This window comes from Erpetoichthys calabaricus, chromosome 14 (genome assembly GCF_900747795.2).
Source record: "Erpetoichthys calabaricus chromosome 14, fErpCal1.3, whole genome shotgun sequence".
In the NCBI taxonomy this organism is placed as follows: domain Eukaryota; kingdom Metazoa; phylum Chordata; class Cladistia; order Polypteriformes; family Polypteridae; genus Erpetoichthys; species Erpetoichthys calabaricus.
This window is the reverse complement of record NC_041407.2, coordinates 7,732,528-7,757,413: the sequence shown is the minus strand read 5'-3', so window position 1 is coordinate 7,757,413 and position 24,886 is coordinate 7,732,528. Positions and strand designations below refer to the sequence as shown.

General features: G+C 37.2%; 1 protein-coding gene across 5 annotated transcripts in view; it reads right to left on the bottom strand.

The window, feature by feature from the left end:
• rbfox3a (RNA binding fox-1 homolog 3a) overlaps positions 1–24,886 on the bottom strand; it is a 1,290,878-nt gene that overhangs the window by 468,594 nt on the left and 797,398 nt on the right. For all 5 annotated transcript variants that reach the window (XM_051936516.1, XM_051936518.1, XM_051936520.1 and 2 more), the window contains one exon: positions 16,300–16,421. The gene's annotated coding sequence lies outside the window, so the exon portion shown is untranslated. The remainder of the gene's footprint in view (positions 1–16,299; positions 16,422–24,886) is intronic.

Genomic DNA, 24,886 nt, shown 5'->3' with positions numbered 1-24,886 from the left:
CTTATTTTGTCTTTTATTTTTCTTTTCTTCATTATGTAAAGCACTTTGAGCTACTTTTTTGTTTGAAAATGTGCTATATAAATAAATGTTGTTGTTGTTAGTTCACTCAAGACATATTCTGCAAAGGAGAAGACTCTCTCACAACTGTTTTTGAAACAAAATAATTTAAGTACCCTTAAGTGCTATCTTTCCAACTGTCACTACTATAAACACAGAATGCCACTTCTGTACCAGATAGCGTATCATTTTGTCTTTAGCCTTTACATCTGGCCTGCACTATTTATCATTGTGGCCTCTTTTAGCAGTAATGTATTTGTTTAAATCCAGACAATGGCCATTAAACAAATGATGATGATGGTTTGATTTTTTTTCCTAGTTGCATCTTTTTCTGCCAGTACAATCCAAACAACGGCACATTCTGATGGGAACAACAAGCACACTCTGAGCATTAAAAGTACTCTGGACTTGAGGGAAATACAATACATACTCCACTTAAATTAAATTACACTTGAAATTGTTTCAACACACACACTAGTCTGTTTCGTCGTGTGTAATTCTGTCTCATCAGTCATCACCATCAGTTCAGTTTTACAGTTAGACTCCATGATAACCCAGGTAGGCCATTTAACCCCAAATTCCTCTTCTCCATCAATGTCTGATTTGTCTATCAGCATCTGTTATGTGTATTTTCTTCATATCTTTTCTCAACACACCAATCCAACATTTCATTGGCCTACCTCTAAGCCTCTTACCAATTACCAACAGGTAAGAGGCTTAGAGGTAGGCCAATGAAATATTGGATTGGCGAGTTGCATCACCCACATAATATGATCCTTTGTCATCACATACCCATACCACCCAAGGTGGCACCTTGGCAAGATGATACCTGTATGTTCAACATTCGCTCTGCTAAGTAGATCTACACTTTTTCAACCTCTCTTTCAGTGATCACACATCCATTTGATCATACACATCTCCCTTCACATGTTCCCCAGCTCTCAGTACCGTACATCATACAGGTTTTTAGTGAAGTCGCCTTGAACTTTAGCACTTCTCTAAACTTTCTCCAGCTCCCCTCCATCTGGTGATCACTGCTAAATTCGGCCCATCATTAGAACCTAGCACATCACCAAGACAACAACACCTATCGACCCATTCTCATTCTGTATCACGTTCAAACACAAAGTCTACTGTATTGCTGACAGTTTATGGGGTTCCACCACTGCACCTTCTGCACATGAATGAACTTTATGCCACTGCACTTTAAGGGGACCCATTTTTCCCATTCTGTGCACTTGAGAGTTTGAACCTATGGCCCTTCTACATATACTGCGTGGCCACTTTACAGATTGTTTTACAGATCCCAGTTTGGCACCTGCCATCATCACCATAGTTCTGTCCAGGACTAAGTTTAATCCCTTCTCACCCAATCTGTTTTTCTATTTAAGGTTTTTTGTTATTTTAATTCTGCAGCACTGTTGGCAATTAAACCTAAAACATCTGCAAATAGAAGTTCCAATGGTAATGGTTTTATGGCAAACAGTAAAGGGCTTAGGACTGAACCTCGACGCACACTTTCACGCTAAAGAACTTGCTGTTTCCATATACCATATGGATGGCTGTGTGTGTAAATTTATTTAATGAATACCAATGATTACATATATGAGATTTTTTGCAATTGGAATAAACTGTGCATTTAAATAAAGAAGAATGATAAAGGCATTTTATATTATTAGAATGCAGTTTGTATAGTAACTATACTCATCATGAAACACAGTTTATAACATATTTACATTGTTGAAGATAAATTATAAAATTACAAAAGTATCAAGAAAAAAAAAAATTAGTTGACAGCAGGAAAACAGGAGCCTGACAAAGATCAGCAGCCTAGAAGGAACACCACTTACTAGAACCAAAGAATGTTACAGTGGTAGGTAAGAAGGCAGGGGAGAAACAACTGTGTGTTGAAAGGATGTATTATGTGAAGTTAAATGAGGGAGGAGACATGAGGAGGACTTCACAACAAGCAGAATGACTGATAGCTTCTGCACACAATACACAATAATGAAAATAACATTTTTAATTTCTTGGCAACAAAGAAAATTAATATTTTTATCATTAAATAAGATGTTTTATCTCTTTTTTTGTGTAATAACATGCAAACCTGCTAATTTATACCGAATGTCTTCTAATATTGCTTCCTCATCCACTACAATTCGTTTGGCCCTGCTGTTTTAAGTCTTCTAGTCAAGTCATGTCAAATTAAACTATTTATAAAGCACACGTAAAACAGCCTAAATTGAACCAAATTACTGTACAAGATAAGCTAAAAGAGAATTATAATATATACACACATGTAACAAAACCACATTCATGACAAATCGCACACAAAAGAAATACTCAAAATACTCACACACACATACACACTGCTAATCATGAGTATACTGTACGTGAACCAACATATGCAAAAATAAATACCAGCAAAAAGAAGTAAGTCTTTAATGAGGACCTAAAAGTGACTAATGTCAGGGCAGACCTAATATATTCAAGTCAGCTATTCTAAAGGGAGGGAGCGGCCACCACAAAAGCCAGACTTCTCTCTGCTTCAACATCGACCTCGGCCCCATCAAGACCATCTGGCTAGTAGACTGCAGTGCAGACATTGGCTTGTAAATGTGAAAAAGGTAAGTGGGTGCCATTCCTTTCAAACATTTAAAAACAAAGAACAAAATTTTAAAGTCAATTCTGGAGGAAGGTCAGTACTGGTAAGATGTGGTCATGTTTGTGAGACCCTGTCAACTGGTGAGCAGCAGTGCTCTGGATGAGTTGCAGACATCGTACCTATCATCATCAGTGTTCTATATCAGAAAGACAAGAGATCCATGCCATTCCAGTCATGATTCTCGCTGAAACAATCTCGCCTTGCATGTCCCTTCAAAACAAAAACAAACCCTATATGTCTTTATATTTGTCCGGATAAAGACTTGAGACTCTGCAACACTAAAGTGGCCACCTGATTGGCCAAGTTAAGTAAATAAACATACTGTCGCCATCATCGTCTAGGGGACAAGGTAACATTGTGAGTTCATTCAAGTTCAAATTTATTGTCAAACATACACAGAAGAGTGAAATTCTGAGTTTAATGCCTGAACAACTCAATAGAACAAAGTGACAGCTGGAGCAAAGCAATTTTCTAATTCAGTGTTTACAAAGACCACGTAATTAGCTAACCCGGCCTGCTTAAATGGGATACAAAGTTTCTTTGACAAAGAAAATAACTCATCCAAACTACCTGACTGCAGACAAGGCGAGATGAAAGCCCCACTCACTTAACTGAAATAAAGCATCATATTGACCCAATCAGATTCATAGTGAGGGATAACATGACATGCTGTTTCACTCCAGCAAGGCCAACACACTGACCACACCATTAGTGGAACACTCAGCAGCAGTATTTAAACAAAAATGACAGCGTTAGTCCATCCTGCATAGGAAAGGAAAGAGTATAAAAGTGGCACATAGCTCTTAGAGGTTCTGTACTCAAGAGGGACACTTCAGAGTGATGCTGTTGTGTCTGTTTTCTGCTATACAATGCTCACCTTTCCAGCTTGTCTCCATTTATGTTTATTTGCTCAGAAAATGCTTTTATCCAAAGTGACTTACAAAAGAGGTCAACATAATTGAATAAACATCAGTCTAGGGTGGTGTTTCCCAACCTTTTTGAGCCACAGCACATATTTCACATTAGAAAAATCACAAGGCACACCACCAAACAAAAATGTCACAAAAAGTATATTTATTGAAATATAATGAAAATCTAGTCTCAATTTACTTACTCAGTGTGAAACCTGGGCCTGTTTGGTTGAACACAATGCTGATATTCTTGCAGGAATTGAAGAAAGACACACATGAAGATCTTCCTCAACAGCTCTGAGTCTCTTTTTTTTTTGTCTTTATAGCAGTCATGCTTGAAAAGCCCACCTCGCATAGATAGGGAGCAGAACTGAAATAGCTGTTTGCCAGAATGGGAGAACTCCTTGGCAGCAGTCAGCCAAAAACTGTCCAAAGGTAGATCAGCAAATGTCAGTTTTAGACCATGATTTTGTCTCAGTTCAGTTATTTCTTCCTGCTTCTGCAAAGTCATGTCCTTTCCAACTGCAGTTGAGCTGTATGGGTTCCTAACCCAGTCAAGGCAATCAGTGGAAAGTGAAGGGAAATAACATGACAACTTCTGCTCAAGACTTTGCAGATGTTTGCCTATTGTCTCACACAGTGCTGCACTGTTGACACCATGCCATTTCTGGGTGTATGGGAACATGTTAAGGTTGGCACTTTCGACATGATGTTTCCAGAACTGCACCTTTGAAAAAAATCCCTTTATTTTATCTGTGCTTGTGAGCAGGTTTTCATTTCGGCCTTGCATTCTTGTGTTCAGGTCATTCAGATGTTGAAATACTGTATATCTGCCATCATACTTCTGATTTGTCTAAAATACTTTAAGTTCCTCCCGCAGCTCATACACACGGGCTAAAACTTTGTCATGGGACAGCCACCACACCTCCGTGTGGAACAATAACACTTTATGTTGCGCTCCCATTTCCTCACACAGTGATGCGAAAATACGACTTTTTATAGGTTTTGTCTTCACAAAGTTTATCATGCGCATAACATTTTCCAGAACAGCAGCTAGCTCTGCTGGCAATGTCTTGGCAAAGAGTGTTTCCCGGTACAGAAAACAATGCATCACAATGACATCTGGATGTTGCTCTTTCACTCTGTTTACAAATCCTTTGGTGTGTCTGAGCATGGCAGCTGCTCCATCGGTGCAAACAAACACTTACGCAGTTTTGCCACTTCAGTCCTCCTTGCTCAAGGTACTCTGACACAACTCGAAAAGTTTCCTCTCCCGTTGTTCTTTCTGGCAATTCCTTGCAAAACAGAAAGTTTTCTCTGATGATGTCTCCATGTACAAAGCGCACATTTGCCATAAGTTGTGCATGTCCACTGATATCTGTAGATTCATTGATTTGCAATGCAAATTTGCCACTAATGCGCAACTTTTCCAAAACTATCTTTTCAATGTCAGCAGAAATGTCCTTAATACGTCTGGAAATTGTATTATTTGAGAGAGGGACTTGGGCTATTTCTTTTACAGTGCCAGGGCCGATCATCTCTTTAAAGATAATTTTGCAGGCAGGCAGTATTGTCTCTGCTACGGTGTGTGGCCGTTTTGATTTAGTGATGTGTTCAGCAACTTGGTAGCTAGCTTTCAGTGCTTTCTCACTCGTCTTGGTGGTTTTCCTCATTAACGCTGCCTGTTTCTGAGTCTGTTCACGCAGTTGAACAAAATAGTCCGTGTTCTTGTTTTGAAGTTATGGGTGGTTTGTCTGGAGATGGCGTTTAAGTTTACTTGGAACCATGGCTCTGTTTGACAATTTTTCCCCGCACACCAGGCATAGCGGAATTGGCTCGGTTGGTTCCCCAGTATAAGTGAATCCAAAGGCAAGATAACTTCCATTGTATTGTCTTCAGTTCACCTTTTTTGCTTTCTTCCAACCATTACTCATGCTAGGGCCTTCATCTGGGTCAGAATTTTCTCCAGGACCCAGGTCAGATTGACAACTTTTTCTTTTCAAATATTTATCCATCGCTATTACTTGCGGCGTTGTCTCACTCACAGCATGACTATGTACTTTTGTATTTCTTCTTCATCTTCTTCTGTTTTGTTGGCGGTTGGCAACCCACTTAATTGGAGCAAGAAGTTCTACTGCCCTCTAGTGACAGGCAGAACAAACAGGCAGCCTTAGAGTACCAATCAGGTGAAATTGGATAATCTTCCATGGCACACCTGATGATTTCACACGGCACACTTACGTGCCGCGGAACAGTGGCTGAGAAACACTGGTCTAGGGGACTGTTTGGGAACAAATGTTACAAGTGTAGAAAACTGATCACTGCAAGTGAATAGCTCAGAACAAAATACAAGCGGCTTACTATACCTCTGTTACAAAAGCCTAACAGTTGGACAAAATGTCACCAAACAAAGAGTCTTCAAACACTTCTTAAACACGTTGAGGAAGTTGGCAGATCGGATGGAGGTGGGCAGCCTGATCCACCAGCTAGGAGCTACACATGAAGAGTCTGGATTGAGATTTGATGCCATTCATCAGGAGACCTGAGTGGTTGAGAAAGAGCATAGGGTCTCACAAAATGTCTCTGTATATATAGGTGCTGGCCTGTAGTTGTGTACTGACTTGGGGGTGTTAGAGATTAAGACTCAAGCTAACCGGAGATGGTGTGCTGGAAAGACAGACACACAATACAATCCAAAACTGACAACAGGATAATATATTAAGAACACAGATAATGAACCACGTGTCTCCAAAACAGCCAAGGAACTTCCAGTCACTAGAAATGCAGTCTCTCTCTACAACAGAATTTTACATTTACAGTAAATGACTCTTTTCATTCATTAATTTTCTGACTCACTTAATCCAAGCAGCCAAAGCCGGTTCGTGCACAATCAGACACAAGTCAGGAATCAGTCTGGGGCAGCATGCCAGTCAATCATCCCTGGCAAATTTAGTGGTGCCAATTAACAGCACATCTTTGAGATGTATAAGAATAATTGATTTACCTAGGGAAAAAGTTACACACACAAGACATTTGCCGGGTAAGAATATGAATCCAGTACACTGGAACTAGGAGACAGAAATTCTAAACACTTCACCATCATGCCGTGCAAAAAAAGTTAACTTTTTAAAAAGTGTCAGAAAAGTGATGCACCAGAATTTATGCAGTTTCCATTTCCTCTAGAATGGAGTGTGACCTCTCTCATCCACAAAGCGTTTCCATCTGCTGAACTGCCACTCACTAAATGCTTTCTGGCACCATTCTAAGTAAACTCCAGAGTGTGTTGTGTGTGAAAATCCTAGGAGATCAGCAGTTACAGAAATACTCATAACCAGCCTGTCTGGCACCAACAGTCATGTCAAGGTCCAAACCACTCCAATTCTGGTTTTTAATGTGAACATTAACTGAAGCTCCTGGCCTGTACTTACATGATTTTCTGCATTGCACTGCTTTCACACAAATGCCCAATTAGACAACTGCATCGATAACCAGGTGTTCCTAATAATTTGCTCAATAACTATATGTATATGTTACATGCTAAGAATGCTTTTGATTTGGATATGTTTTGGCATTTTTGACAATCACTCTAAGAAGACAAGCCAGTATAAATTTTATTATACTATATACACATACAACAATAAACTTGACCTAACTGATGCACAGTAGAGACTAGCTGCACCACAATTTAGCATGGCAACTGTGCTGTGACAGAGTGCAAGGCTCTGAAGCGAGTAGCTAAAATGGCTTAGGTCATCAATCATTAAATGAAGGTTATTTCTGAAAAGTGACTCCAGAAGAAACACTCCCACTGTCGCAGGTGACTCATACTCCAGAAACAAACTGTCTGCCCATTCCTTCATCCAGCACACAATATCAAAGCATTTGATTCAATACAAGCAGACTCGAAAAGTTTTAAACAACACTTCACTAAAGTACCTCCCAAGAAATCACCTGCTTGACCAAGACAGGAGGACTCTAATATGCAAGTACCTGTAGTACCAATTCAGATATATTTCTTGTTAGTTTTTCTGTCTGGTACATGCTGTATGTGTGTGTCTAACATATAACTGAAAGCTGATATTGGTACACATTCATCATTTCATCAGACACACATTCACTTTGAACCAATACTCAAAACTGCTAATCAACGTGACAGTACATTTCTGGAGGCTGCTAGGAAGTCAAGGTAACCAACATGAACATCAAAACCCCACGCAAAAGGCAACCAAGACAAGAACTGAACTGACATGCGATAATTGTGAAGAGATTAAGGAACCTGGTGTGTCCCAAAGTAATTTAAGAAGTACTCCATTAGTCCCTATGACAAGCAGCATCTTGTATTATCAATTGTCCATTACAAGTCGTTTTACACAATTAAGTGGTTAGAGTGAGAGAGAAGCTGTAGTTTCAAGACCACCCCCCTGCCAAGTTACTTACTGGGCTTAAATGTGAGCAGTTTCTGTGCCTTTATCCAGATAGCGATAAGGTTCTTCCAAAAATAAAGAAACACACTGTAATTTACTGCATGCATTACAAACCAACAAGCAGTCTGAGCAGTGTTGGCCAGTGTACTTGCTAGTTTTGTCCGTCTCAATGCAAAGACAATGAACATGTAACTTGCGTCTTTTCAATTTTTGCATTCTTCAAGTCACCCACTCCTGTCTTTTTTAAATGACATCTTGGCTGGAATTCCTACTTTCTGCTTCCCATCCCCTTTCTTTTACTACAACAGACAGAGTAGAACAATTCCCCATCCTCTGTGTCTAAATTTCCTTTTTGTATGTTTAATTGCCATCTAGGTTTGTTTATCCAATAAATTTCAGCCCTGTCACTGGAACTTTGATTTTTCAGTACTGCTGCAAGCACCATGAGTCATGCCAAACTGGATCAGAAAAACAGCACTGCCTCACTTAGCCTCTCACTCTATGCTTTTCTGCTTTTTCCTTTCAAACAAAGCAATGACCCCAGCATTCATTACTTATTATTGTTTATTTTCTGGCATATTGTACTTCAGAATTCCATCCAAATTAAAAATTAATCTATAGTTCCTTTTCACCAATTTCAGGCTGCTTTCTAAGTTTTGAACAACTTGTTCAGTAAAGATTCTACCCAATACCATCCTGTGATGAAGATCCTTTCCACACACTTTACCTGGCCACACATGTCCACATTTCAGACATGTCTCTAATCAGCAAAACTGTCATTGAGCACAAGTGAGCAGCTACTAATATCTTATCATAGGGAGTCTGAGTCATGGGAAGTTAGAAATAAGAACAGGATAGGTAGGGTATATCTCATATAATTCACAAACATGTCACTGAGGCACTGAGTTATGGCTTTTGCAAGAGGAAAGCAAATATTACCATATGGATAAACTGATGACATAAGCTAGTTATGCCATTTAAAACTTACTTTGGATTCCAAATGGTACTCTTCATAAATGAATCCATTAGTTCAGTGCCTATTAACCATCTTCACAAAACAAGAAGGTTGTTTATGCCCATCTGCTGCCCAGGTTTCTTTTAATTAATGTACACTGCGTATCGGTAAGCAAAGAAATATCAACACATCTCAAGCTGACATTAACAGCTTTACTATTGGCTTACACCGAGAGGTTTCACAAACACGGGTGCAGCTGACATGTACCTCATGCAACACCATCCCTTTAATGAGTGAAGCGCAGTAGCTGAAAACCTTGGGTGCCAAGGGTCAGTCACTGAAGCGAACTCTTTGTACAAATCTGAGCAAGTCACATCTCTCACCGGGCACCGGTTGTACAAAGGTGAAAACTGAAATGATGTATTGGCAAGGTTTAATGTAAAAGGCAATTTGTTAATTGAGCTTTGCTGTTGTTTATTTGACATTTTGATTTAAAATGAAACTTAAACTTGTGAAGTTTTACCTGTCCCAATCAGTGCAGGTATGGTTTTATAGAGCTGTTACAAAGCATCTTCACTTTCTCTGCAACTGTCTGGTATGGCAGTTGTATCAGCTCACTAGAAACACTGCAGTGTGTCATTCGGGCAGCAGAAAAGACCGTAGTCCATAAAACTGCACCCCACTGATGCTCTGAATACATCACAGGCCAGGAAATGTGCTGAAAATATAATTAAATACTACTCTTACCCAGGCAACCATCACTTTCAGTTATGACTATCGAGGAAACATTAGCAGTCACTAAAGGCAAGAACTATTAGACCCATAAACACTTTCTTTCCTACTGTAGTCACCATGGTGAAACAGTCTCTGGGTGATCTCTGTCTTTCCTGGATTTCTAAACTCCTCCATCCAATCTAAATTATGTTTATTTTATCAGGACTTACTTGATATACTACTATGCAAAAATGCAATTCTACTTTACTGTATTGTTTTAAATATTTGTGTTGGGACTAATATTTTTGGATGTAACATAAAGCGGAGATCCTACCTCTCTATGATCATAAAAGATCCCTCGGCATCTTTCATAAAGGGTGTACCCTGATGTCAAATTCCCACCATGATCTTGTCCATTCTGGCCCCTAATCATCGCCTGTCTCTTAATGGCTAACTCTCTCACCCTTTCACCCCATAATAGCTAATGTGTGGTGAGCTCCCCGGCACAAGAATGGCTACAGTTACATCAAACAGGTGGATCCTACACATTGGTGACGGATGAAGTGGCTCACTGCTGGCTTGGTAAAGTGCTTCAAGTAGGTTAGAAAAGCGTTACATAAATGTAATTAATAATTATTAAACTTCTTACTATTTTGTTTAATATGTTTTTCACAGCTACAGCACAGAATGGTGTTATGTATAGTGTATTCTATATTGTTTAATTGCAGTTACCCTGTTACATGCATGGACATAACAGCATCAGAAATTCCTTGACTTGGCAATAAAATTTATATAAGATTAAAGTTTTTTTTGATAGTGCTTGGTATATATAACACTACAGAAGAAAATTAAATTGTTTACCTAGTACCTCTTGGTATAAAAGGCATAATATATGCAAATATGAAATTTGCTTGGTAAAAAGGTTTTTATTGCTGCTCTGACATGATCTATAGAAGTAAATTTGCTTCTGTTCATACTGTAATATTTTTATTTGCTTTTTAAACATGGTCTATACAGAGAGAGAGAAAATAAAACACATAACGAAAGCTCATTTTTGTTGTAAAATGGTGCCATTAAATCCATGACTGACCAAATCCTTGGCTGATAGGTATTGCAAACTGAGTTAATTATTCTGTATTCCTCAAAAGTTACGTGGAAATATGGCCTAACATGGAGAAATCAATCAAGGTGAATATTGAACAAAATATTAATCACTACCAGTCAGAATTACTTTTAACACACTGAAATGAAGCTGAATTTCTCGCTCAGCTACACTGTTGAGGCTGGAGTAATATGTATGACATAATTTAAAACACACAGTATGTATCATTTTTGATGCTGTTGAATGTTCATGCACACCACCTTGAGTTCTTTGCCTTTCACTAACAATTCGAGTTTGCCACCATAAACACAGAACTGCACACACTGGAGCATCCCAGTTGCTAAAATATGTCACTTAGTTGAAACCAAACAGGATTTGTTTTGTTTGAAGCCACATTGCACATGCTTTCCAAAGGGGACGGCATACAGAAACATATTTCTCTAACTCACAGGTGCCTTCATAAATGAATCATCTAATTTTTATCTGCGTAATGCAAAATTCAATGGCACTGTTTGGGTATATAGTGTCCATGCAATACCCTAAGCTCTCTTGCTCTGATGCTTGTTGTATTTGAAAAAAGACAAAAAACTAGTGGCTCTGTTGCATTGGTGACAAATATCCCAGAGCTTAATAAAACAAGCTTTCAATCTACAATAAATTTGAAAATTACACATATTGAATCTGAGTAATGGCAACTAAAATACTAGTTAGTTGTATTATTCAGTAGAATATACCGGTAAAATAATACTAACACCCTCCAGTGAACTTAACATTCTTATGATAACAAATCACATTGGAGTTTGTGTGCTGTATAAGTTGCATTCATTAGCAATTCCATAGCCATGTCCAATTTCAAAGCACTAGGCTAAGATAAGGGATTGAAGGCAACCACTTTTTTATCCATAAGTGGGGCATTTTATAGAATTAATGTAAAATATGGCCTGCCTAAAAAGAACCTGACACAAAGAGAGGCTGGAGAAATGTGTAAAATACACAATCCATGACAATGCCCCCAACAAACAAAGTATAAATGGGGAGCAAAAAAAAAAAAAAATTAACAAAAAGTAAGCAATCATTCATTTATCCATCTATGTAGAAAACCAGCTTTATCCACTGGAGGACCAAAGGAATCAACCCTGCACTGTTCTATTTCTTATTTAATATCTGGATTAAAAGAGTCCGAGATGGATGTTACGAAAGGGGAACATACTGTCTACCTATCATAAGAGGTTTGAAAAATGAGGAGACCATTCAGTCCATCAAGGTAATTTGACTATTTAACAGCCAAGATATTTCAATCCTATCCAGATACTTTATATCAAACTCTCATCCCTGGATAGCAGAGTTGAGGTCAGTGCATGAATGAACTCATCAATTCCAATGAAAATGAACTGAAATTTTAAAAAACTACAGGAAGCAGTGTGTAATTTTATATTTATATATACATATACACATTATATATATATATATATATATATATATATATATATATATATATATATATATATATATATATATATATATACACACACACAGTGTATATAGGGTGAGTCAAAATTATGTTAACATTTGAATGCCGGAAATAATTTATTCATAAAACATCATATGTGCAAGATGATTTACAGGAATGTACACACAAAAACCAACGAGCAGCAGTACCATTTAAAGCCCGGACACACATTTTGCAGGGAATAGATGATACCACAGTCCGTATTCTGTCCTTCAGGTCATTGATAACTTTCCTGCTATACACGCACTCCTTCACCATACCCCACAACCTGAAATCACAGGGTGTCAAATCAGGGGGACTGTGGAGGCCATGGCAATGGTCCACCATGACAAATCCATCAACCTGGAAAGGTGTGGTCGAGAGAAAAATAAATCTTTAGTGTTATCATAATTTTGACTCACCCTGTGTGTGCGTGTGTATATTTTATATATATGTATGTGTGTGTGTGTGTGCACCCAAGAACATCAAGCACCTAAGTTGGCCATGCCCCTTCCACTCTAGACACTGTAAATGTGGGCTCCAGCTGAAGGCTGCTGTTCATTCAGACCTGAGCTCACCAACAGTGGGAGCCCCAAATCCAAGAAACATTTAAAAAAAAGATGGTTGAGAGAACCTATTTTGTTTGTGCCTTGCGGCTCTGTTTCTGTTGTACTCGGCTGGTACCCTAATAACAGTAAAAGTTTTAATGTACCACTCACATAGTAAGATATATGAAAAATAATAAGGTAAATTAAATACAATTCTGAATATGAAATTATTATTGCAATTTTTGCATATACTGCTTAATTCTTTAAATAATTACAAAAATGATATATGTTGCCTCAAACCACAAAACACAATAATGAGTCATTTTTTACAAATATAATAATGTTTTTCCATATAATTTTACTTTTTATTGTACTGAATTATTATTACATTCTAAAATTTCAAATCATTAAGATTGCCTCTTTGAGGTCTAAGTATCTTGCCAACAACACTGAAAATGTTTTCCACAGGTTAGCATGAGCAGGTTTTTATTATCATCATTTTCTGAGTTTTGCTGACTCATCATTTTTACTTTTTTGTAGGCTCCAACATTTAGTGGGTGCACCAATGCTAGGCACTTGAGGGCATGAAACGTCACATCACTGATACTGTGCTTTATAAACTCAGGCCGCATTCACAGCAGTGTCCAGGATTACAGATTTTAAATCCTCAAACAGCTTCAGTGTGGATGCTTTGAGTAATGAAAGGCTTTTGACTATTGCTTTTTAGCAATTTTCCTTTTGACAATTTTCACAGTTTTACATTTCAATTTGGTGAGTTTCTTGGTCTTTTAAAAAGGAACCAGTTCATTAATGCGTAGTGCCACATTCCATCTCACTGGCAGAAAAAAAATAACAATGAAAAATGTGAATTAAAACTAACCAAAAATGTACAAAATAAGAAATGAAGGTACACCAAAATTTCGGTTCTGTACTTTTGTGATTCAGTTTAAGGGTGTCATTTCAGCCCACAACTCCACCTTTTTTGATGCTTGACTGCTAAGGCCAAAGCCCAAGGGAGCATCACCCGCTATTAGGATGGTATGTATTGGATGTGCTTATATTTTATGCGATTCATAATATTTGATACATTAAACTAATAAAGAGAAATTATTCCAGAAGTGGAATTTTATTTATTTTTTTCCAAATTAAATATTGTTTCCTTTCTTTCCAATTGCTTCCCCCTGAGCTGGTTGCAATTCCAATTCCGGTTTGCATTCCAGGAAGTGAACTGGAATTTACGGGCATTCCCAAATCAATTCATGATTGTTCCCAACCCTGGTAGATAGAGACAATTATTAGTATATAATAAAGTGATTTTGCATTTTGAATGTCCCTGGAAAATCTTCAGAGTTAATTTCCCTTGAGAATGTAGAGGTCCTGCTGGTTAAGCCCACAAAGGCCTCAGTTGTTAAAAAAACTAAAACAAATCATCACAGATATACATGTTTGGAATCATCAGGAAGAAAATGAACTGCAGCCAAAGTGGGTACAAACTGAAATTAGGATAGGAGTCAAGCAAAAGAGAGGAGCAGGTCTCTGGTAAGGAGAAAGGGTATGCAGAAGGAGACGAAGATGAAGAAACAAGTGTGCTGGTATTGGGGGGACAATGTGAAGGACATTCTTATTGATTTGACATTTCTGTGTTTGTTCTACTTTGACTCGCCCTGTTGTGTTTAAGTGTTGTGTACATGTGTGGTTGACCATGAGCCTGTTACAAAACAGCACATAGAAAACCCCTCAAGTGTGTCCATGCAGAGGACTTCCCTTCACAAATGAGGACACTATCAAGGATTTGAGGATAACTCTTACTTTTAATTGTATATTTCAATTTAATTCACATTTTCATTTTAAAGATGTGGGCAGGACAGTACCACGGTACTGTGTGCTGCTACAATATAGCTTATGGACACCTACATTGATGTTGTCTGTCTGGAGGCTGCACATTCCCCTTACGTTTGGGTGGTTGTCCTCACAACACTCAGGTTTTCCTTCCACATCTCAATGAAATATGTTAGCTGGTGACTTGAAATTGGCCCCATATGAGTAAGTGTGTCCACTGATGGACTAGTGCCTGTTTGGGTTTGATTGATGCTGAGATAATCCCTAGATATCCATAGCCCTGAACTGTCTAAATGGTTTATGACAATGGATAACTGTATTTTCTAGATGTTTAATTTCTTAGTATTAATAGTAGTACAGTACAGCACTATAATATGAGTAGACTGAACTGCCTGAAGTGCAAAGAGAGACTTGTTGGGTGCCATATAAGTTGAGAGCACTTAGGTGGCATCTTCAGGGCTCCAACAAAGTAAGTAATACCACGCCAAGTCGAGATGCAGCACTGTTGCTAACAACCTCTCCTTTTACACCCGCAATTCAGAAGGATGTTGACCACAGCATGAATGGTATCATACTCGTCTTGCCCTTTCCGAGAGTCCACTATAGAGACCTAGAGGCTACTGGAAGTAGGCGTTCATTAAGTACCCACGTCTAACGATGGCAGAGCTTCAAATCAGAAGTTAACTTACTGCTCTTTTTGTTTATTTAATAGCAGTGCAAGTGCTTTTTTCTTTTCCACGGTTCAAAATCACCCACAATAAATAGGGAAACCAAGGTGGTACTCTGTTTTGAATTCTTTCCTATTTTGTTACACTGGTCATACTGCACTTACTTCATAAAGTGCCTGTTATAGAAGATTTTTGAATACTGCTTTGCATATCTTTGACAAGCGTAATAATGATGGTAATGATATTAATATGCCAGAATAAATCTTAAAATGACGGTATTAGCAGCTGACTTTTTCCTTTTTGTTGATCATGTGTCTTCCTAATTAAACACTTAAAACATCTCTCATTGTTTGCATGGCAGTCTGTTATCAAAATATTGCCCAAACGTAATCTGAACATCTTTATTTTTCATAAACAGAAATACATGACTCCTAAATAAAAGGCAGCAACTCAGTATGCTTTCTTCTGTCCTCCTGCATTCAATACATAAAGCTGCTACTCAAGTCTTTCTGTTGCTCTTGAACTATATGCCATCATCTTATTTATTTACAGGTCACCAATAGAATTATAAGCACCCACCAACCAACTGCTAACATTTACTGGTACTAGCTGAATATGTGAAAAGATGCAAGAATAACAAAAATAATGTCACTAAAATGGAATGGCTGTGAATAACCCACTATTAATGTTACTGTGTGATTTACAAACTGAAAACAAAAAAGCAGCAGTTGATATGCAATTAGAATAGAATTTCTGCCTTTTCAAATAGAACTTTGTTTCTGAAAGTATCATTCTTCAAGAAAAAATAAATAAATAAATAAAATCACACAGATGTTCACAAAAACATATCTGACAATGTTTAATGATTCCTAAAGCTTTCATAAACATTTAAAAGTCATAATTAAAGGCCTTGAACAAGGTGCTTACCAGTCCTCCGGAGCGTGCCACCTCAAAAACCCAACAGTAATAAGCCAGCCCTGAAGATGGGAAGTTAAAAATGAGGAAATGTTCGGATTTTGGTGAAGCCTTTCCTGGGATTAAAATTATACCTAAAAAAAAATACAAGATTGATGTTAGGAACTGATATTTTGAAATTCATTGCTGACACGAAATAGTAAATCACTCAAATTTTACTTTCTATACGTTTCACAATATTTTGCATCATAAGAAACTTTACAGAGCACATCAGTGTTGTAATTTTTAAAGGTTGAAAAATAAGAAAAAAAAAAAAAAAAAAACGCAGACTCTAATTGCACTCTGATTTGTGTGTGCTTATTATGTGTGTGCCCTCCCGGACTTGAACCTGCTCATTACAGTACAATGTCTCATTCTCCAACTGGCCACTCTTCGTGGAAGAAAACCACATTCTAACACACTGGACACAGAAGTTGATATGGGGCTTGTTGTGTTGTGCATCTCAATAGCATTTTGTACAGTCTGAATGCTACATACATACGCAAAAGGGAAATCATTTTCCCGGTTTTCTAGTACAGTCTTCAGATTACAGTAAATCCTGTGACCAGTGGCGTTACCATCCCTTCAAGGATTTTTGTGCTGATGCGCACATGCCCAGAGCAGGTGACTGTCTACATCATATGCGTTCTCAGTCGTGTTAGTGTGGACAGAGAGGACTTTTGTTAAAAAAAGGCAGCTTTTAAATAAAAACTGAGTGGCATATGTGTGCAAAAGATGAATAATATAGCAGTCACCACAGTTTTCAGATTATAGTAAATCTTACAGCCGGTAGCATTAACATCCCTTCAAGGATATTTCCGCCAATGCATAAATGCCTGTGTAGCCTAACATTTACACCATATGCCTTTTTGATCGTGTTAGTGTTGATAAAGACATTTTCTTAAAATGATGTGAAAATGCTAGTGTGTACATAGCCTTAGTGTGTCATGCACAGGAAAACTTTACTCCACTGTAACGCTAAAATGACAGGAGAGAAGAAACAGCTGGGGGAAGAAAAAAAAAAAAAAGCTATACAACCCATAATAAAAAACTTGAAGGCTCACAATCAGTTAATCCTCATACACTTTACATTCTCAGCCTATCTAATGGTGTATCTGTGGACAGTGGGAGCATTAAAAAGTCCATTCAGAAGGCACTCCAGCTACGAGTCAATGAAGCAACCCCCTTACTATCATGGTGCTTTCATAAAAATGTCACAAGTTGAAAACAAACAGATAATAAGGAGTGTAAAGGTTTTCCTATGTAATCCTACACTGATTTACCGTTACCATTAGTTTCATTCACATTGTAAGCAATTGGGATGACTACCGGTATTGTCTTTATATTTTTTTCCATGCCAATAAGGTATCACCAGTTTGTAAACATCATTTACCCAGAATGAACCAGTAGCTTGAAAGAATATAAATTCACTGAGCAAATCATTAGGAACAACTGTAGATTGGTTCATCCATGCAATTATCTATTCAGCCAATCATGTGCCAGCAGCACAGTGCATAAAGTCATGTACACTGCAAAAAATGAAATCTTAACAAGCCAGAAAATCTTGAAAATAGATCTTGTTTTTTTATTTTAAGAATAACTGACTTGAGTAGATTTCTATGTGTAAGATATATAATCTCATTTTTAGAAAATTTAACAAGTTAACAAGTTAAACTTTCTCACTATATTGGCAGATAATTTTGCTTGATTCTAATACCTTTTTCTTGTTTTAATTTTGCTTGATTCTAATACCTTTTTCTTGTTTTAATTTTGCTTGATTCTAATACCTTTTTCTTGTTATCTGCCAATATAGTGAGAAAGTTTAACTTGTTAACTTGTTAAATTTTCTAAAAATGAGATTATATATCTTACACATACAAATCTACTTAAGTTAGTTATTCTTAAAATAAAAAAACAAGATCTATTATTTCTTTTCAAGATTTTCTGGCTTGTTAAGATTTCATTTTTTGCAGTGTAGGTACAGGTCAGGAACTTCCGTTAATGATCGCATCAGACTTCAGAACAGGTGGAAAAAATGTGTTCACAGTGATTTTGACTGTGGCATGATTGTTGGTACCAGACAGGCTGCTTTGAGTACTTCTGTAATTGCTGATATCCTGGGATTTTCACACACAACAGTTTCCAGAGTTAATTCAAAATGGTGCGAAAAACAAATTCAGTGAACAGCAATGCCTTGTTGATGAGAGGGGTCAGAGGAGAATGGCCTGGCTGATTCAAGCTGACAGAAAGGCTACGGTAACTCAGACAACCACTCTGTACAACTGTGGAGAACAGAAAAGCATCTCAGATTGCACAACATGTTGAACCTTAATGTTGGATGGGCTACAACAGCAGGACGACCACATCACATTCCACCCGTCAGCCAAGAACAAACAGTTGAGTCTGCAGTGGGCACAAGCTCACCAAAACTGGATGGATGAAGACTGAAAGCACACAGCCTGTACAGAATTAGAATTTGGTACCAACAACATGAATCCATGCACCCAACCTGCTTTAGGTCAACATTCCAGGCTGCTGGTGGTGGTGGTGTAATGGTGCGTGGAATATTCTCTTGACACATTTTGGGCCCATTAATACCAATCAGTTATTGCCTGAATGCCACAGGCTATTACAGTATTGTTGATGACCATGTGTATTCCTTCATGGTCACAATTTATCATTGGCCACCATGTCACAAAGAAAATGTCATCTCAGAATGGTTTTATGAACATGACAATGTGTTCAGTGTTCTTTAGTGGTCATCCCAGTCACCATGTGCAGCAGACAAATCTGTAAAAACTGAGATGCAATCATGTCAATGTAGCCTGGAATCTGAAACCAATGTGTCCAGCGTTTTGGTGGGATGTAACTTATGAAGAACTGAGGGTGTTCCGAGAGCAAAAAGAGGCCCTACACATTATTAGTATAGTGGTTCGGAGAATTTGCTCAGTGAGTACTTAATTGTGAAGCGTTCAGTGTGAATAAAAACTAAAAACACTTCAATAAAGCAGGCCAATCATGATTCTGTGTTGAGATTCAACCAGTGCACCCATGTACCACCTGCAATTTGAAGAAATGACTGCAAAATACACTTATAATACTTGGATTGTTTCAATTTGTAATATCATTCATTAAAAGCGTCTTTGGGGTAAATTCCCATCGGCCCTTACAGGGTAGTAATGAACTGCTTGATTAGAAAGAACCCTTGCTCCTGTCACATTTGTGTTTTCTATATTAATGCTAAAGTGCTTCTTCACCTTTTTCTTTGCAGCTAATCAGATTGCCCCCATCTTATTTAAATTGGCTAATACCTGTATCTCTTCATTATAGAGTAATGGTAATAAAGTGATTGGATAGGAGACTAACATAACAGCTTAAATTAATCTTACGCTGCTCCTGGCAATGATATCTCCCAGGACTGTACTATAAAAGCAAGGGATTGGGTTTCCTTGATCCCTTTCTGGTGATATCATTTTAAAAGAGCTACATAAATATTAATTAATGGACCTTGCCCTACTAAATCAGGCCAACAATATTCCATTTAGTAAAACTGCTGAATTAGATCAGTGAACACAAAGAAGATTAAGGGAAGACTGCAAAAGGATATTATTAGGCACAATTTATGCTGTCATTGATCTTCATGTTTCTCATTTAAAACCATATCCAGACACATACAAATGTACAGTATATAAACGTTATGAGATGTTTGTGGTTTTGTCTCTTTACACAACATTCTGAAACAAGTCTTTTTTTTTTTTAAGAAGAGGATATTGGTTTGTCTCTGGAGCTTAAAAAGCAGTGCTGAAAGTGGGAACAAAAAAGAGAAATGCAAGTCAAAGTAAAGAGAACTATACGCACACATTATATATTATATATATATATATATATATATATATACACACACACACACACACACACACACACACACACACAATTATACAAGCACACACACATTACTGATACAATATGCATAATTCTGTAAATTGCATATGGTTACTGTAAGAGCTGTATGTCACCCAATAATGTGATTTGCTTACTCTCTGCAGCACACAAGAGATAAAAGTGTGTTAATTCCACAAGTATAAGATTTAAGAGTAATTACATACTGTACACGGTACATAAATATGACACATAAAATGCAATTACTTTTGAATGTATAAGATTCAATTTATATAACGGGGAATGTTAAGTACATGGTACATAAAGATGGCTGATTACCTAGTAATTGCACATAATGTACAATACATGGTATATAAAGATAGCACATAAAATGTAATTATAGTAGAAGGATGAAATCCAAATAATTAAAAAACAATGCACATAAAAGGCAATTATTTTAAATTGATTTCCAATTCTTGACAAACAGTATAAAACATGGTACATAAAGGTTTTGCATAGAATTAATTTATTTAGGACATATAACATTTTTTCACAACTGACTATATAATGTATAGTGTGTGGAACATAAAGATAATGCATAAAATGTCATTATTACAGATCTATATTTCATTAAAGAAATATGCTTATATTTGGCACTATGGTAAATAAATAACATGTAACACATGAGAACTAGAATTTTGAAGATGAACAACAAAAACAACTAAACCCGCACGGTAAAGCTGCAGTATATTAGCATGCTTAAAAAAACAATTAGAGGCTTTAGAAATAATGGCTGACCAAATGCAGTAGGTAACACAGAAAACAGCAGAAATTGAGTAAAGTACTAAATCAGACCTCAACATCTATTGCCAACATGTGCTTCCTCTACTTAATTCTAGCTCTTCCAATATTGTTCTCACGTTAAGTAATTCAAAAGCTTTTTCAAAATTCAATGAAATATAAAAAGTGTATATTCCCGAGTCTGAGAACATACATAGCCAGCTTTCAGGCGTTCCAGACAGTGTAAAAATGGAATGCCCTTACCAACTAAATAAGCAATTCCATTACTGTGAAGTTATCTGTGAACTGTGTCACGTTTATTATTTGGTACTTCTAGAAGTATAACAGAAATAGTAAAACAGGCACATGAAAAAATGATGGGACTGAATTTGAATGCTAGTATTTCAGTTAACAGCTTGCTGGAAATATTAAAATAGAGCTGTGTGAAGTGGCTTGAGATAATCAGCCCAACAGTATGTATTAACAGGGAAAGGATACAAATATCTCAGTAATTTACATAATATAATCTTGAATAAAGATTAGGATTGACAAAAACAGCTGTCAAGCAACAATGATTTGCAGTCTAGTCAGAATTACAGTGCTGATTGTGCATGCATTTGCAGCCTGATATAGTCCTCTAAAGACCACAGGTGCTGCTTACTTGCCTCAAACACAAAAAATGGGGGGGCAATTCATGAAGCCTACCATCACAGCACACCACCCTCACTCCACCAGCCTCCTCCAAATGGCATTGATCTGGTTAGGACTATGGAAACAATACACATGTAAACTTTCGCTAACAATTAGAGGATGTCTGCATTCCGCTTGGCAACCTTTAACAGGTCTACAACGTAACAACCCGATTTGTGACAGCTAATTGGCTTTAATCCTCATCACTGTCATAAGAAAAGGTGACAACTCTAGATGACTGGCTCTACCAGTTCATCACATCTAAGATTTTCATACATACTGTACATTTTACTTTATTCGGTGTGTCTTCTGGTTGTTACAGTTGGCTTATTAATCAATCAACTAATAAATATTTTATTTATAAAGCACATTTCAACACAGTAAATGTTGACCATAGTGCTGTACATTAACCATATATACTGTCAGAAGGTCACCTTCTGGGACACCAAGGACCACAATCACTGACCCTTATGTCTCCTTTTCCACCCATAGTTCTGCAAAGATGCCCACTGTGGGCAACGAACCCTGGACCTTCCAGTCCACGAGCTGTAAACCCTGAAGCCTGACAAATCTCAAGGGCCACTAAACAGCAGCCTAAGGGTACATTTTGGTTTTGTTTTCTTGTCACCCCATTGTGTGCTTGTTAATTTGAGTAAACTTAGTTTATACTAGATGCAATTTATTTGAAATCGCCAACTTCTAGTTATCATTTAGACACCAAGTCCCATAGTGATGACAAAACGTTATGGGTTATGGCCTTACTACACTGGGGTTAGGATTTGTGCTGGGTCATAGTGCGATCTTGTCTAGGCTGGATCTCAGAAACACCTGGGGGATAATTATTATATAACATTTTTAATGTCATGTTATTATATTCTTAAAATATAGCGTAGTATACAAAAATGACATATATTAAAACATCTATATTCTCTAAAATACAATATAAAGTATATTATAAAAAGAATTGAGAATTTTATTTAAAAATATACTGCAATATATTTTTATAATACAATGTGTCTTACAATATATTATTCTAGGCATTTTAAAATATATTGAGAACTACATTTTGGAAAATATATTGCAATGCACAAAAATGGAATAATTTGCATATTTTATAATACACTTCAGTACACTGCAAGATCACATAATCTATCCTTGAAGGATATTGTAACACAAGTTAGAATTTAAAACACAATATTAAACAATGGGTATCTTACCAGTCTCAAAATTTTATTGACTGCACATCTTGTAGGACGTGTCAAGGCCATCTACGTTGGTGAAGCAGGGACACAACTCACAAGCGGCTGCAAGGAGCACTTTGGAGACCTTACAAAGCCTACTGCAGATCACTCCTACACTTCACTTGTTCTCAGCCTGGCATCTCATATTTCTCCAGATCTTAATGACTGACCAACTTGCTGATCTCTCCCTTCATCTTTTCTAATGTCAGCTTTGTCTCAGCTACTCTCACCTTTTTTTTCCTTTCATCTGCCCTGGCTTTGCTCCCTCCTAGGTTACCTGCTCTTTCCTTTTCAGTTGCATACCTTTTGATGGATACACAGCCTGAAATGTGACTTTTAACCTTCTCTCCTTTTCAGTGTGGAAATAACTTAACCTCTGTTCCAAAATTTTAAATATATTCGTATTGGTAGCAACATGGTAAAGATATCACAGCACAACAAAATTCAGAATGGTAGTCTACAAGTTTAGATTGTAATATATGACTTTGCAACAGACGCCCTTTACTTGAAAAATGGGATTTCAGTGCTTGCTACACTCCCTTGGTAACATTCTCTTTTTTCAGAAGGAAGTGTCAGACAGGGAGCAGACCCCAAGGAACTAGAGAGACTGAGCCACACTATGGATCTACGACACAAGTTACACTCCCAGCTGCTTTCTAAGGACTTTGCACTTTTTGTCAAAGTGCAATAAGGAGAAATAGTGTTTAAATAATTCAGACTTCAGAACAAGACATGGAGGTGGCAGTGCTGGGGGTCTTATTTTTGCCCATACAAGAATTTACACGAGGGGGTGGCAGAGTTTAAAAAGACAACATTGCCTAGCTACATCACAGAAGAATGGTTAGTTTATTCTGCAGCACATTATTAAAGTTGCACAGTACCTTTTTTATCTTATGCCTCTTGGGAGAAATAAAGTAGGGGGTTAGAGAAAGAGAGCTACACAACATTTAAAACAACATGGTGGCCTGGAGCTGTGATAACTGCACACTTCACAACTCCCGACACAAAAACAGCAGTGCTCTCCATTTCAATGACTTCCTTCAGGCCTGAAATTTCTCATCATATTTCTCCATTCTGAACAGCAGTAAAGCAGTTAGTACAAAAAAGCATGTGAAACCTGGAGATGCTGGACAAAGAAAAATAATAACCGTACTTTAATTTTCACAGAAAGTAAGAATTTAAGAAGATGGTTCATCAGCTGTCAAGTCGTGAAGAAGGGGAATCAGCATTACACGCACTGAAGTCAGAAACGTAATCAGAATACATCTGTGACAAAATGAGAACATCAGTCCTGTCATTTGCACACTCATACGATTACTATAAAAATATGAAGCGCTCAGTATAGGCAATCATTTTAAAGCTGTGATTCTGTTAAAGGGGTTATGTTGAAGTTATTCAAGTAGACAAGTTTCACTTCTGTGATCCATCACAATAGTAGAAGTCCCTCAGAGGAATTACAGGCTTTTTCTTCATTCGACTGAGTAAATAATATTCCTTATATAATAGAAAATATTATCAAATATGGAGAGGGGAAAAAGGAGATAAAAAGATCAGCAGATTTTCTGCAATTGCATTTCTTCTTTGCAGACAAGATAATGGAGTGTTGACATGACATGTTGATCAAAGGAAAACAAGGAAATCTTGAAGGTGCTTGGTTTAAATGTTCTTAAAAAGAAATAGGCAGAGACTATCTGACAAAAGTGTAATCCAGTGAAAGGAATTGTAACATCAATAATAATATCTATATTATGTATTACTTCCATTTCTCCACACTTGGCATAAAACAGATCTTTCTGGCAAGGTGGAAAGCTTGCTTTTTGTACAGTTAGAAGGCATAATACAAACCATTAACAAAAAGCTTTCACTTCGGTCAACCAAATTTTGCACACAAGTATTAGGTACAAAACCTCGATTTCTATCAACTTTTGGGCTATTTCCACTAAACTGGAACTGGTACTTTACCTTTCATT